The sequence below is a fragment of the Triticum aestivum genome, chromosome 6A (genome assembly GCF_018294505.1).
Source record: "Triticum aestivum cultivar Chinese Spring chromosome 6A, IWGSC CS RefSeq v2.1, whole genome shotgun sequence".
Taxonomy (NCBI): domain Eukaryota; kingdom Viridiplantae; phylum Streptophyta; class Magnoliopsida; order Poales; family Poaceae; genus Triticum; species Triticum aestivum.
Window position 1 is genome coordinate 10,301,772 of NC_057809.1, and position 15,238 is coordinate 10,317,009.

Below are 15,238 nucleotides of genomic sequence, written 5' to 3' on the forward strand. Positions count from 1 at the left end.
TTTATGGAAGAAAAGCTCCTTCTTGAGTTGCCTATTCATTTACCACAAGTTGCCTAAATCTCATCAATGTTTTGTAGGCCAGAGGAGGAGGAAGAACTAACCCGTCGGCTGGAGAAGATGGGGCAGAGGTGGTTGCTGCAGGAGTGGCGACACTGCTGCTGCTGGATTTAGTCCTTGTAGGAACTTTGAAGAGTTAGATCCATGGATTTAGAACCATGGAGAAAAAGGGGGAGGAAGAAGGAGGGGAACGGGAGGTAGGGAGAGGGGTTCGCGTGGGACGCACGCTGGGCAGGTGTGTGGGAGCGGTTACAATCACAGGAGATTCGTTGTCGGCCATGTGCGGGAGCGGTTATACCCCTTTCCTTTTCTGTCGTGCCAACTGTTCAGGGGTTTTCACTTTCCTTTTTTGGGTGTGTGCCCTATAATACTAACTAGCCAACAGGTGCTCCCTAGTCACGTCCATATATAAATGCATGGAAAATCAGCACCCCTAACAATACTTTGAGGATGAGAAAATTGACGTCAATGAAATAATCTAATAGTCTTCCATTAATGGTGATCAGAATCATCAGCGTTGTTACTCCTAGACCCAGTCCGAGAACAAGCGACATAGGATTAAATGTTTGACCTAGACGCCATTCCTTAACAATTGAGAAAAATAGATAAATAGATTCCCTCGTTCTTCCCTAAATCCTAATCCAAAGCATGGAGGTAAAACAACACAGAGAGCCGCGAGGAATAGATTGAAGCTTGCTTGCGTACAGATTCTTTAGATGGACAACTGACGAAGACTTGAAGATGAGCCGCGAGGCGCTGCTGGCGGCGCCTAGACGGAGTTTAGATGCGTCGCAGAGACTTCTTTTTTTTTTTTTGAACTGGCGTCGCAGAGACTTCTATTCCTCGTGATGTGGCAACTGCCAGGAGACGGCGAGAGGATTACAGGCGATTAGGATGTTTTGTCATCCATCGAGCAGGCCTTTCGATGGGCTGTAACAGGCCCGTACGTATGGCTCATGTAACAGAACAGATTGTGGAGCAAAATTCAAGGCTGGGTCGAAAGAACTATGTATTCCGCAGGCAAGGAGGTGTTAGTAAAGGCAGTGGCACAGGCCATACCAGTATTTTCCATGTCCTGTTTTAAAATGCCAAGGGGCCTATGTGAGCATTTGAACACGTTGATAAGAAAATTCTGGTGGGTGGGCAAGAACGGCCAGCGCAAACTGCATTGGGTATCGTGGAAGGCAATGACTCAGTCAAAAAGCATGGAAGGTTTGGGGTTTAAAGACTTCGAGTTATTCAACCTAGCCATGTTAGCTAGGCAGGTCTGGCGCATGCTACAGGATCCTACTTCTCTTAGTGCGCGAATTATGAAGAGCATTTACTTTCCAAATAACAATATTCTAAAAGCTTCGCTTGGGAGTCATCCAAGCCAGATATGCACTAGTAGAAAAGGCCTATTTGCCCCGGTTCATAAGGCCCATCTGTCCCGGTTGGAGAACCAGGACTAAAGGGTCGTTACTAATGCCCTAGGCCTTTAGTCCCGGTTCTTATACAAACCAGGACAGATGGGTCTCCACGTGGCCGCCCCGGCGAGTCCAGGCAGGAGGGCCTTTGGTCCCGGTTGATAGCACCAACCGAGACCAATAAGCTTCTACGCGTCAGCATTTTAGCGGCTGGTTTTTTTAAAGGAGGTGGTTTAGGGGTTTTGGGGGTTTAGGGGTTAATTTAGGTTCGTACAGGTAGCTAATAGAGAGATGTGTCCTTTCTTATCTCCGTGCTACTGCTACTGCTATGCCTAAACATGACTTAGATTGAAGGGAGGCAACATGTGGTGCATGTCGAAAGTAATACTAATCCTAACTTCATCAAGTTTGGATTGTACTACTTTCGACATGCACCACATGCATGTTGCCTTCACTTCAATCCAATCCATATTCATTTCACCCACAGAATATAATAACTCTTCATGCTCGCATCATGCATCATCATAATAACAAGTCCTACTAATCATCATCATACAACTTCTACTCGTTATTAATAACAAGTCATACAATCATCATCCTCATAGTCATCGAACCAACCCTACTTAATTGTTCTTAGCACATGATCATCAGTATAAGGTAGGACCTAAATACTCTCTTTAAGGTAAAATAGCATAAAACAAAATAGACCCTGACTCTCCATTATGGAGAATGGAGATCATCCTGTCTCCAATTCTTGCGCTTCGCTTCCTTTTACTTCCAAGAACCTCCTTACGACTGTCCATATATTTTTTTCCATCATTTGATTTGCATGTCTCCACTTCTTTTAGAAATCTGGTATGGACAGTTGAGATTCGTAGGATGACCTGGCCGTATGTTCAAAACATTAAGGCTACCTTTCCGATACATCAAATGAGGCACACAATTCTCTGGAATTATCTGTTGAAAAACATAGTAATAACTTCATAGTTAGCAATGATGTACTAGTTTTAGAAGTATGCAAAAAATGCACGGATGTAGTAATAATAAAAAATCTTACCAGGGTATCTCCATGGTAGTTACCGTAGTTGAACACATGCACTAGTGGCACGTATTGACCATAACGTTGAGGGGTTTGATTATAGATATTGTAATTCTCAATGTCATTACAAAATCCGATCAGATGATTTTTTTCCTTGTAAGTTAATTCGGAGCCATCGGTGTAGTGGGTTTTGTCTACCATCTCCCGCACATTCTTTGAAGAATGAAAATAAGCTGTCAATGGAAATAAGCTGTCAACTATTTTGAAATAAACAATATAAATTAGCTAATAACTATGTTTGAGAAACTCACATAGCAGTAGAATTGGAGGCGTATCAACAAGGACCCAAATGTCCATATTGTCTTGCTTGATTTCAGGATCACCAAGATCCATGGTGACAAGCATACCCTCATCAAAACCATACATCTTGCAAAGTGCTTCCATTTTTTGCAACCAAAATGGATTACGCTCTCAGAATTGTACAGCTTTACTTTAAAATCCACATCATGATGACTTCTTAGGTGAATTTTCTTTGTTTCGAAACTTTCATGATCTTCAAAACTCATCCTTTTCAAGACATAGTGTCTTGCATGGCATGGGATAAGCTGCTCGAGTTGTAAAAGATGAAAATTACACGTTGAAATAGTTGTAGTCATGCTTAATTACGAAAAAACACTTGTCGTCGTTGCGTACCGTTTCAACATCGAAGGTCTCCTCAAGCTTAATGCCGAAGCACCGATCATCATCCAAGTGAGGCATGTCGCACAGAACTCAATCATCGTGGCACCAGCTGCACTCCCCCGGGAGACTTTCGTCGTCTGATGACGACATTTCCTACGTTCATAATTCAAATATTAAACTTGTACAATTAAATATATGTACTACAAAAACTAAATTAGATCATTATTATTCATCACGGGTTGACTATCGGTCTGTCGAGTCTTTTCTTGAAAACTCTCAGCTCACGTGGTGTATATATTCGACTCTCGGTGATGGTCGCTCCTCACTTTGTCCCCGCGTGCATTACACCAAAATGTCTAGCACACGGGAACGAAGGAGAAGCGACCCCCACGACAACAGTCGGGATTCTTTGTCCTCTCATATATATATGGTGGAACTCTCCCTCACTGATTCCTCTCTGACATTTGCGACCGTCGGTGATGGTCATTACTCCTTCTTCCCCTAGTGCATAACAAAGGTCTAGCACCCGGAGAAGAGGAGAAACGACCCCCACGACAATAGTCGGGCTTCTTCGTCCTTTCATATATGGTGGAGACTCGACAGACTTAAAGTCAACTCAAAATATCGTTTAATTATCTTTCTAAAAAAAGGATTTGGCTGGTCTCACCTCGAGGTCGGAGGGGGTCGGTGACGGGGACGACGGCGGGGATGATGGAGGGGGGCTCCTAGATTTCTGCGAAAACAAAAACCCTATAAGCTATCAACTAATCATATGCATACACCTTGCATAGTGCTCTCCAATTTTAGCATTCGAAGTAGGAGTAGTTTTCCAGTTTAAGCATTCAATAAGCAAAATCAAATCGCAAAATAAAGTAGTATTCAAATTAGGATGCATTCAATTATAAGAAAAACTACATCATCTCTTGCGTCCATACATCGTCGAATATTATCACTAATACACCTCAAATACTATCATACATATAACATCGCCAGTACAGCTAGAACCGTAGCGCCCGACGGGTATCGGCACGGGCGGTGGACACCCAAAGAGAAGGAACCATCACAGGATCGCTCCATTGAGATCCCTGAAGAACCTGTCAGATATTGTCGAATCTGCGCTCCAACGCAACCATGTAGCGACGGACGTGCTCATCCTCCTCGCTGACACGATGACGTACCACCTCTGCGGTGTCCGGAATCCTAGGCACCATCACTGGCCCATACGACCGCCACCAAACAAGGATCGGGTCAACGACGGGCTGGCTCCTCACCAACCTACGCCCTCGGAAGGTAGCACCTCCCAATACCAGCCCGGCGGAGCCCAGTCCCGGACATGGCCCCTCTGATCAAGCCGGCCTCCTCCGCCGAGTCGACGACGAGGATGCGGGATAGGCATCGTCGACGTCGATGCGGGAATAATTGCTTGAACTAAAAAATAAACTAATTCTATTAATTTTCTTGCTAAAAATAAACTACTTCTATAGTAAAATAAAGTAGTTTTTATTAAATCAACTAGTTCAACTACTAATTAAGCACTTACTATAAATAAAATAAAGTAGTACTTACTAAAAATAAACTACTTCTATATATAGTAAAATAAAGTAGTTTTATTAAATCAACTAGTTCAACTACTAAACACTTACTAAAATAAAATAAAGTAGTACTTACTAAAAATAAACTACTTCTATATATAGTAAAATAAAGTAGTTTTTATTAATTAATCAACTAGTTCAACTAAAAATAAACTAACTTTAAATGCACTAACAGTAGAACTAATAACCTAAAATGCACTAAATCAACTAACCTTAAATGTAACTTTTGCAACACAATTTTTTCCTCTCCTCTTCTAACCATAAACATTGAACAAAAATAAAACTATACAACTTATAAAAATGCTATGAACAAAAAAAAACTATGAACACATACACATACATCCATCCATATACATGCATATCCATCCATACATACATACATACATACATCCATATACATGCATATCCATCCATCCATACATACATACATCCATACAGGGGGGTAGCGGCAGCGCACAAGGGCGGCGGCAGCCGCGGCAGCGCACGGATCGGGATGGGAAGGGGCTCACTGGGGGCTCGAGGCATGACGGCGACGAGGCCGGTGACGAGGACGACGACGAGGCCGGCGACGATGACGGCGACGAGGATGGCAGGCTCGTGGGGGAGGGGTTACACACACGGCGAGGGCTCGGGGAGGAGCGGCTCGGGGGCGGCAACGGCGAAGGCGAGGACGACGTCGACGGCGGGTCAGGGGCGGGGCGACGGTGTCGGGGCAGGGGCTCGGGGCGGCGACGACGACGAGGAGGAGGAATGGCCTGACGGCGTTGGGGGAATGGGAGCAGTTGGCGAAATTTTCACAAGTGCTACCTTATATAGCAAAACCAATGGTACCGGTTCGTGGCACCAACCGGTACCAATGCTCACCTATGGTCCCGGTTGGTGCCATGAATCGGGACCAAATGTCTCTTTTCAGCAGCCGAAAGGGCGGGAACCTGAGGCCTATGGTCCCGGTTTGTGTCACGAACCGGGACTAAAGGGGGGGGGCATTGGTACTGGTTGGTGCCACGAACCGGTACCAATGTATGCCTTTAGTACTGGTTGGTGGCACCAACGGGGACTAAAGGCCTTGTGCTGCCCGCATCGCGTCACGGAAGTTTAGTCCCATCTCGCTAGCTGAGAGAGCTCGAGAGTGGTTTATAAGCCCCACTCCCGCTTCCCTCTCGAGCTCCTCTCAAATGCAGGCTTTCGGGCCTAAACACACTATATCTATATTGGGCCTTCTACGGGCTTGAATCCTGACACATGGGTGGGTTTCTAGTCGTATTCAGGCCGTGGTGGCACAGTAGGTTGCTTTTTTCCAGTTTATTTCTTTTATTTTTTGCTCTAGTTATTTTATTTTGTTTCTAATTACTTACTTATTATGTAATTTTGCTATTAAAGTTTCTAACAAAAAAGGTCTTTATGAAAATTATTTTTGCTTTTAATGATTTTGAACAGAAAATACTTTGATAATTTTATTTTATTTTTTTTATTTTTCCTTTTTTCCGTGATTCTTTTTGTTTCTATTTTTATTTATTTTATTAAAGTTTATTTTGTTTTATTTTGTTTCTACTTATTTGTTAAAGTTTATTTTGTTTCTACTTATTTATTTTATTTTGTTTCTACTTATTTATTTTATTTTATTTTTGTTTTTTATTTATTTTATGAAAATTCTTTTTGCTTATAATGTTTTGAACAGAAAATATTTTGATAATTTTAATTTCAATAATACTAGAGGTTTATAAAAGTTTTATGAAAATTCTTTTAGCTTATTATTTTTCTATTAGAGTTTCATAACAGTTTTCCAGATCATTCTTTTTTATATTAGTTCATTATTTGAGCTAAATGACCCAAAAATTGAAAATGCACCATTCAAAGCCACATCATCAATTTTCAACCCTTTTGTGACTTCATTTGTCATTTTTCATGCATTTATTGATTTTTTTTGAGCTATATGACCCTGAAAATGAAAAGCACTACAAATGAACTCTGAAAAGGTTGAAAGTTGGCATGGTATCATCATTTCACCCACATAGCATGTGCTAAAAAGTTGAGAGGGTTACGGCAAAAACTGGATGCACTTCATGTACAAAATGGACAATATCTTTCTAAGTATTAGGGTTTCATACGGAAACTCGTCTGTTACAAAGGGATTTCATTTTTTGAACTTATTTGAACTCCAGACTTTTTGTGTGCTCAAAATGCACCATTAAAAGTCACATCATCAATTTTCAACCCTTTCCGACTTCAATTGTTATTTTTCATGCATATACTGATTTTTTTGAGCTATATGACCCTGAAAATGAAAAGCACTACAAATGAACTCTGAAAAGGTTGAAAGTTGGCATGTATCTTTTCCACCTCCAATCCTAGAGGACATACAACCTTCTTTACTGCGTACGTACTGTCGGGCAATTCGTTATCCTTTGGAAGCTTCTTCTTTAATATTTTCAGTAGCTTCTCAAATCCTTTGTCAGGCACAGCATTCTCTACCTTCCACTGCAGTAATTCCAGTACGGTACCGAGCTTTGTGTTGCCATCTTCGCAATTGAGGTACAACCCTTTTTTGTGATCCTCTAACATGCGATCGAACTTCAGCTTCTTCTTTTTCACTTTCGCACTTTTCCCTTGCATCAACAATGACCCGACGGAGATCATCATCGGGCACATCGTCTGGTTCTTCTTGATCTTCAGCTTCCCCCGTTGCAGCATCACTGTATTCAGGGGGCACATAGTTGTCATCCTCCTCTTCTTCTTCGTTGTCTTCCATCATAACCCCTATTTCTCCGTGCATCGTCCAAACATTATAGTGTGGCATGAAACCTTTATAAAGCAGGTGGGTGTGAAGGATTTTCTTGTCAGAGTAAGACCTCGTATTCCCACAATCAGGGCATGGACAACACATAAAACCATTCTGCTTGTTTTCCTTAGCCACTTTGAGAAATTTACGCACGCCCTTAATGTACTCGGAGGTGTGTTTGTCACCGTACATCCATTATCGGTTCATCTGCGTGCATTATATATAATTATGTGTGTCAAAAGTAAGAAAATTAGACAAGTATCTATCTAAAGTAAGTTTTTTTCTTTCAGAAAGAAGATAAGAACAAGAGGCTCACCACGGTGGTGCCAGCGATGAGATCGGCGCGGGAGATCAACGGCGAACGGGGCGTGACGGACCGCTAAACCTAGACAAATCTCGGAAAAAATGGAGCTCTGAGGTCGAGCTTCGAGAGGAGAAAGCTTAACTAATGTGGCTCGGGCATTTCATCGAACACCTCACATGCATAAGAGGTGAGCTAGAGCACCCAAATGCCCTTCCTCGCCGGCCAGCAAAAAACAGAGCACTGTGGAGTGCTCTGCTCGCCGTCGATGGGGTATATATAGGAAGCTCATTTGTCCCGGTTCGTGGCTGTAACCGGGACTAAAGCCTAGCCTTCTGTCCCGGTTCGAGCCAAGAACCGGGACCTATGTTTGTGAGCCAGGAGCGAGGCCCATTGATCCCGGTTCGTGCCTGGAACCGGGACAAATGGGTCCATACGAACCGGGACCAATGCCCACGAGGCCCCGGCCGGCCCCCTGGGCTCACGAACCGGGACGAATGCATTCATTGGTCCCGGTTCGTGGCAGAACCAGGACTAATGGGCTAGCCAGGCCCGAACGAAAGCCCCTTTTCCTACTAGTGATGGCGAGCACTTGTCGAAGGAAGATACACTTTGAAACTGGGCCTTATCAAGCAAATTGGCAACGGAGAAAGTACCGATATTTGGAATGACAATTGGCTCCCTCGTCGAGTGATGATGAGGCCATATGGTTGTCTTACAAGCACCCCGCCGGCCACAGTAGCGGAGTTGATAGATCACACGAGCGCCACATGGAATAAGCAAAAGATTGATGCCACTTTTCTGGCTTTTGATGCTAAGGTTGTGCTAAGTATCCCACTGTGCACGACTCCAATGCAGGATTATTGGAGCTGGGCACACGAAAGAACAGGCCAGTTTACGGTCCGTTCGGCCTACAACATGTTAGGGACAACGAGGCAAAGGAGAGAAGCTTGGCTAGAGGGTTCTCGGGGCTCTGCATCAACATATGAGTCGGCCTCGTGGAAAACTCTGTGGAAGACGGAAGTGCCATCGAAGGTACGTATGTTTCTGTGGAGGCTCATGAAGCAGTCGCTGCCGACGAAAGATGTCCGGGAACATCGCAACATGTCAACGACGATCTCCTGTGGGTTCTGCGGCGCAGCGGATTCATGGCGCCACTCTCTCCTTGAATGCACCATCTCCAGGTGTACATGGGCGTTGGTTGACGATGATCTTTGCGGCACTTTGTTGGCTACAACTAAAACCTGCGCCAAGAGCTGGCTTTTCAATATGATGTGTTCACTATCGCATGAGTAATTCACCTTGCTGGTGGTGACGATTTGGGCCATCTGGACATCTCGGCGAAAGGCCATACACGAGGCTATATTCCAGACCCCACATGCTATAAGGGCCTTTATAACACACTACATCCAAGACTTGGAAGTACTGAGGAAGCCGAGGAAACTGAACCATGCAGCGACGAGAACCACACCTGTGAACACTCGACCGAAGACCCCCCTGGCAGGTTATGCAAAGATCCATGTAGACGCAGGGGTTCATCCACAGAGAGGGGGTGCAGCAGTAGCTATCTGCAGAGATAGCCAAGGAGTATTCATGGGCAGTTCAGCTTTGGTGTTGATCGGAGTTAGTGATGCAGCCACTCTGGAAGCCATCGCATGCCGTGAAGCTATTGCATTGGCGGAGGATCTTAATCAACATCACTATATCGTCGCATCCGACTGCAAGCAGGTGATCGATGACATTGCTAAAGGTACTCAGGGAGATTATGGAGCCATTATCAGAGAGATCAGATCAAGGGCACCATCTTCTACTAGTAGATTTACTTTTGAAAGACGTGAGGCTAATGTAGAAGCTCACAAGTTAGCCAAACACACACTAGCTTTACTTCCTAGGCGTCATGTGTGGTTAGGCCAGCCACATGATCCAATTTGTATCCCACATTCTGTGGATTTTGAGTAATAAAAGGTCTTTTCCCTAAAAAAAGCCGTTTTTCTGATTTTTCTTTGCTCTTTATTTTAATTCGAAAAATGGGATACTTTGAGATACGCGTATCCTAGGCGTATCTGTGTGTATCCCCGTCCTGGTGCAGTATTGTGCAACGATGCGGCACCTCCTTGCCATATCCCTGCAACGTAGAGTGCAGTTGGGTCAGTGACATGTGGGCCTAACAAACTGTTGTCCTGCCCTGGGAGGTGGACGAGGCCTTTCGCGGCTCGCAGCGGCCGAGCTGCTCGTCGCTGGGGAGTCCCCGCCGTGAGGAAGCTCCAGCTCCGGAAGCTGTGCGCGCCGTGACGTACATCGCCTGCGTCGAGGAGCTGCACGTGGTTGCCGGCTTGATGGAAACAACATCGTGAGTTGCTTCTCTCTGAACCAATGCGGGCTTGATGGAAACGTACTAGTTGTATGATCGAAACAATGCATGGCAATTTTACCGTCACCAGCTGCCATCTTGTTTGCCCTTTGCAACTTAGAATTTTTTTGATGCTTTTATCCCTGTAATGTGTGCATCTTATATACATAAATGCATGGCAAATTTGCTGCTGATGATGGACGCCGGCATATCTCGATTTGGAGCATTTTATCCATCAATTTTTGGGCTTCCTTGTACTGTTCCTGTCATCTGCATCCATGTTTTTTATGTGTTCGGTGAACATTCTTCATCTTTGGTTGCTGAGCCAGGCCAGGGATTGGTGTCTTCATTAGTAGATGAACAAACAAATAACTTTTGAAAATTTAAAACTTGAGCTTGCATTCACTAGAGTTCAGTATTCCGGAGGGGAAAATGGCACTTCTTTCATGCAAGAATTAGTTGCATGAGTGTCTGGTTAAGCTCAACTGAAATTGAGAGACAATGTTCAAATTCATGGATTATTTGGCCCTACAATTTCTAGTGCATTGAGCATATAATGGAATAGTCACACGACAAATGTGTTGCAATTTGATCTTCGTACCATTTTTATCTATACAGAACATGGCAAATTTACTTGTATTGCCATGGGCAAAATTTTCAATTTTTTCCATGCCAATTTTCTACTTTTGTTTTGCCATGGCAAATTTGCATTCATCGACGTGGATTTTTTTTACTTTTTTTTGTCATGTCAATTTTTCACTCATTTCACATGGCAAAGTACATTTATTGCCATGCAAAATTATTTAACACACACGGCATAATTTTCCTTTCGATTTTTTCCATGGCAATTTTTACTTTCGTCGAATTATAGATGATTTTTTTTACCATTGCAAATTTGCAATGTTAGCCATATTACAAAATGTGTTGCTTTGCCATGGCAACTTTTAGAAAAAATGTCTACATGCCTTTTGTTTACAAGATTAATTATTTTTGGCCGTGGCAACTTTTTCTTTTTATGACCATGGCATTTCTATTTTTTTTCACTCATGACAAATTCATACTTCACACCATGGCAAAAAAAATCTTAAATCATGGCAAACTATTTTTGTTTTGCACCATGTCACCTTTTATTTTTATTGCCATGGCAAATTTACCCTTATTCGCATGGCAAATTTACCTATACTGCCATGGCAAATTTTAAACTTTTATTGCCATGGCATTTTTCACTTTTTTATTCGCCATGGCAAATTTTACTTCACATACATGGCAATTTTTACTTTCATCTTCAAGGCAAATTTATTTAGTTATATCATGGAAAATTTTAAATTTTTTATTCCATTGCAAGTTTCTAAAACAATGGCAAACTTGCCATGTTTCAAATAGTTTGCCACCATTTCGTCACATGTAAATTATTTTTTATTTCTCTAACATGCAATCTTACTATATGGATCATAGCATACTTAATTTATGGACCATGGCAAATTTAATTGGAGTACCATGGCAAAATTCTTTTGTCGTATCATGGCCAAATTATTGTTACATACATTGTTGGGGATATAATTATTAGTATAACCCACCCAGGAGCGGCCGAGTCATACCATTGACGACTTAAAGACGAAGATGGCGGGTCATGAAGGAAGCCTATTAAAGGCCCAATACCCAGAGGCGACTTAAGGCCCAAGAGGCTGAACCGCCATATGTGTAACTTGTATTGTAAGGCAAGCTTAGTTAGTCACCGAGTCGGCCACATTGTGTATGAGCCGGCCGGGACTCTGTAAGCCGCCAGGCATCAACCTATGTATATAAAGGGGTGACCCGGCGGCGGGTTAACTCAAGAAACAACAAGTCAAGAACTAGGTCAAGCGTATTCGCTCCCTGGTAATCGAAACCCAAGCAATACAACCCCAAACTGGAGTAAGCCTTTACCTCGTTGCGAGGGGCCGAACCAGTATAAACTCTTTTGTATCTTTGTCTCGATTAACCCCTTTAAGCTAACCTACCTGCGATGGCTCCGCACCTAAGTCCTTTCGCTAAAAAAAAGGAAAAAACAAAAAATGAAAGAAAAAAGATAAAAAATAGAAAAATAGAAAACTTGGTTCAGGAACCTTATGGAAGGTTCCCAAAACCGATAGAAATACTGTACAGAAATCAAAAAAGCTCGCGCAACCCTCTGCGAAGCTATTTCTCGGCTTCAGGTAGACCCAGGAAATATCTCGCAGAAGGGGTCTACAGTAATGGGCCGGCTCCAAACGCACACAGTAAATACAGTAAATGCGCACCTAGACACTAGGGGCTTGGCTCGTGTTCGTGATGTACTAGTAAGGCGGCCTTACTTCAGTCGAAACAAGTTGTTTTTCCGCTGTTTCTTCTCCTTTTTTCTACGTTTTCTTTTTCTTTTTCTTTTGCTTTGTCGCTGAATTTTCTCTATTTCCATTTTATTTTTTAGTTCTTTTTTCGTTGTTTTTCTTTATTTCTTTCCTTCTTATTTTGTTTTCTTCTCCAATTCATCATTCTTTTCTTTTTTCTTCTCTGAGTTGTTTCATTTTTCTTTTTTTTCTTCTCCGTTTCTTTTTGTTTTTTCATTCTCCATTCTTACATACATCATCAACATTTTTTAAATACTTGTTCGCTATTTTCGAAATACTTTCTCAACATTTTTCAAAAACTTGTTTAATATTTTTATATACATGATCAACACTTTCAAATACTTGTTCAACATGTTTTTTAAATATTTGTTCAACACTTTTCAAATATTGGTTCAATATTTTTTATATACATGCTATTTTTTTAAGTGCTCATTTTACATTTTTCAAATACTTGTTCAATATTTTTATATACGTGATCAACATTTCTTCAAACGTTTGTTCAACATTTTTCAAATACTTGTTCAACATTTTTTTATATAGATGATCAATATTTTTTCAAATACTTGCTCAACATTTCTTCAAATACTTGTTCAACATTTAAAAAATACTTGTTCAACATTTTCAAATACTTGGTTAACATATTTGAAATACTCATTCAACATTTTTTGAATACTCATTCAACATTTTAAAATACTTTTTCAACTTTTTTCAAATATTTTTATGGAGTGTTTTTTAAAATACTTGTTCAACATTAGAATATTTTAAAGTATAAACAAAAAAACGAAAACAAAAAATATAAAAAAACAGGCTATGGCTTCCGGGCGCGTGGGCCGGCCCACCTTGCTCAACCCCTTCAGCGAGTCTAGAAGTTAGACTCGCTGAATGCGAGGAATAGGGGCGCCAGGGGAAACGAGCGGCGGCGGCGAGCAAGACTATAGTTGCGTGTCTGGGCGAACCGGAAAATGTGAGCGTAGTGGGCCTTGAAAACCTTTTCTTTTAACTAAAGTGATACTCCTTCTCAAAAAGAAAACTAGAGTGATACTCTCTAGATATTTGACTTTGTCAATTCGGTTACAAAACCACGAACAATTACATTCCTCCCTCTCACTAGTGGCGGCTAGGGTGAAGGTCCGTTCCATCCACGCTCTGCTGCTCGTGGACTCTCCTCACTTGTGTCTGCCGCTCCGGCAACCCACGGCGAGGAGGGGGGCCCCGGTACCTCAGTCTAGTCCTTGTAGGGCCGATTTTTGTGGGCATGAGGTTAGAGTTTCATGCCGTGAGTGCAAGGCGACGAGTTATTTGTGTCAGTTCAGATCAAGAAAATAGTTCAATAATGACAATTGTGGCTCTGGAGTGATGGCCCTTAGAGGCACATGCATGAAGACTTTTTGACTATCATCGACAAGGTCAGCCCAGCTTCGGTAAGCGATTGGCAATAGCGGTGCGTCGGTGGCTCGTCCTAGCAGCATAGTGGTTGTTCGCTGGTTGAGGGACCTCAATGTAATTCTTATTATGTTCGGGATGCTTTGTACTGGTGATGAACCTTTATAATAGATAAGAGTCATTTAAAATATCTGGTTACAAAAATCCATGTAATAATCAGAAAATCATTTATTAAAACTGTACACTCGAACATAAGGAAAACACCTTCTCCTCTGTGTCGCCACTCCCGTGAAAATATCGATGGAAGAGGAATATTCAAAAATTCAATACATATGGACCTATCTTTTGAACTTTGCAAGTATCATACTTTGGAGTTTTAGAGTATTCAAATGCAAATGCGATATTCTCATGCAATTAATTTGAATAAAAATGAGTATACTTAAATCTAAAATTAAATTCTTATTTTTTAGGTGAATAGAATGAGTTTACTGATGGTGCAAATATTATCTTTCAAAAGAAAAAGAAAAACACAAGGTGACCTCTCGTCGTGTCAAATTTTACACACGGTATGATCGTATCTATTTTCCACAACCTTTGTATAAACACCTCTCAATAAGAGTAGCCTTTTTGTATAAACCCCATTTAAGAGCGACTTTGTGACACGACCGGTAACGGACATTCTCAATTCAAGATTTTGCACACGAGTATGCACTAGACCAGGGCCAAATATTTGCTACAAACAAAATCGACACCTCCCTAATCCGACTTGAAGTCGAACACCGGAACGCCATCATGATCGAAAATGGAAGGTGTTGCGGCTCTTACCTTGCTTACGATCGACTCGTTGGAGTTGGATCCGTTTTCATCTCTAATCTCTAATAATCTACGGAAATGTTAACGTCCACACGTGTGGGCGCTGTCCAACTCGCCCACACGCCTGAATCATCGTTCACTGTCTTTTGCACGAATCTTGACACGAAAAGATGGATTTGGTGTGCCATGTAGGACGGGGCTGGTGTGTGGGCGTTGGAGAGTTTGCCCACACACCCGCACCATGCTGTTTGCCAGCTGAGTTGTGTGGGCAAACTGCTTTTCACCCACACAGCCACCACCTAGGTCATGCGCGTTTGGACGACCTGCTTTTCACCCACACGACACTCCTACCTTGTGGATGGCAACTGCAGTTATGCGAACGTGGCAACTCGGTACACATATGGCAACTGAACTGCAGTTACGCGAACGTGGCAACTCGGTACACACACATGGCAACTGTGATTCTTTGCT

General features: G+C 42.3%; 1 pseudogene; it reads right to left on the reverse strand.

Annotated features, from left to right (window-relative positions):
• Positions 1 to 2,981: 2,981 nt before the first annotated feature.
• LOC123131639 (receptor kinase-like protein Xa21) overlaps positions 2,982 to 15,238 on the reverse strand; it is a 38,174-nt pseudogene continuing 25,917 nt past the window's right edge.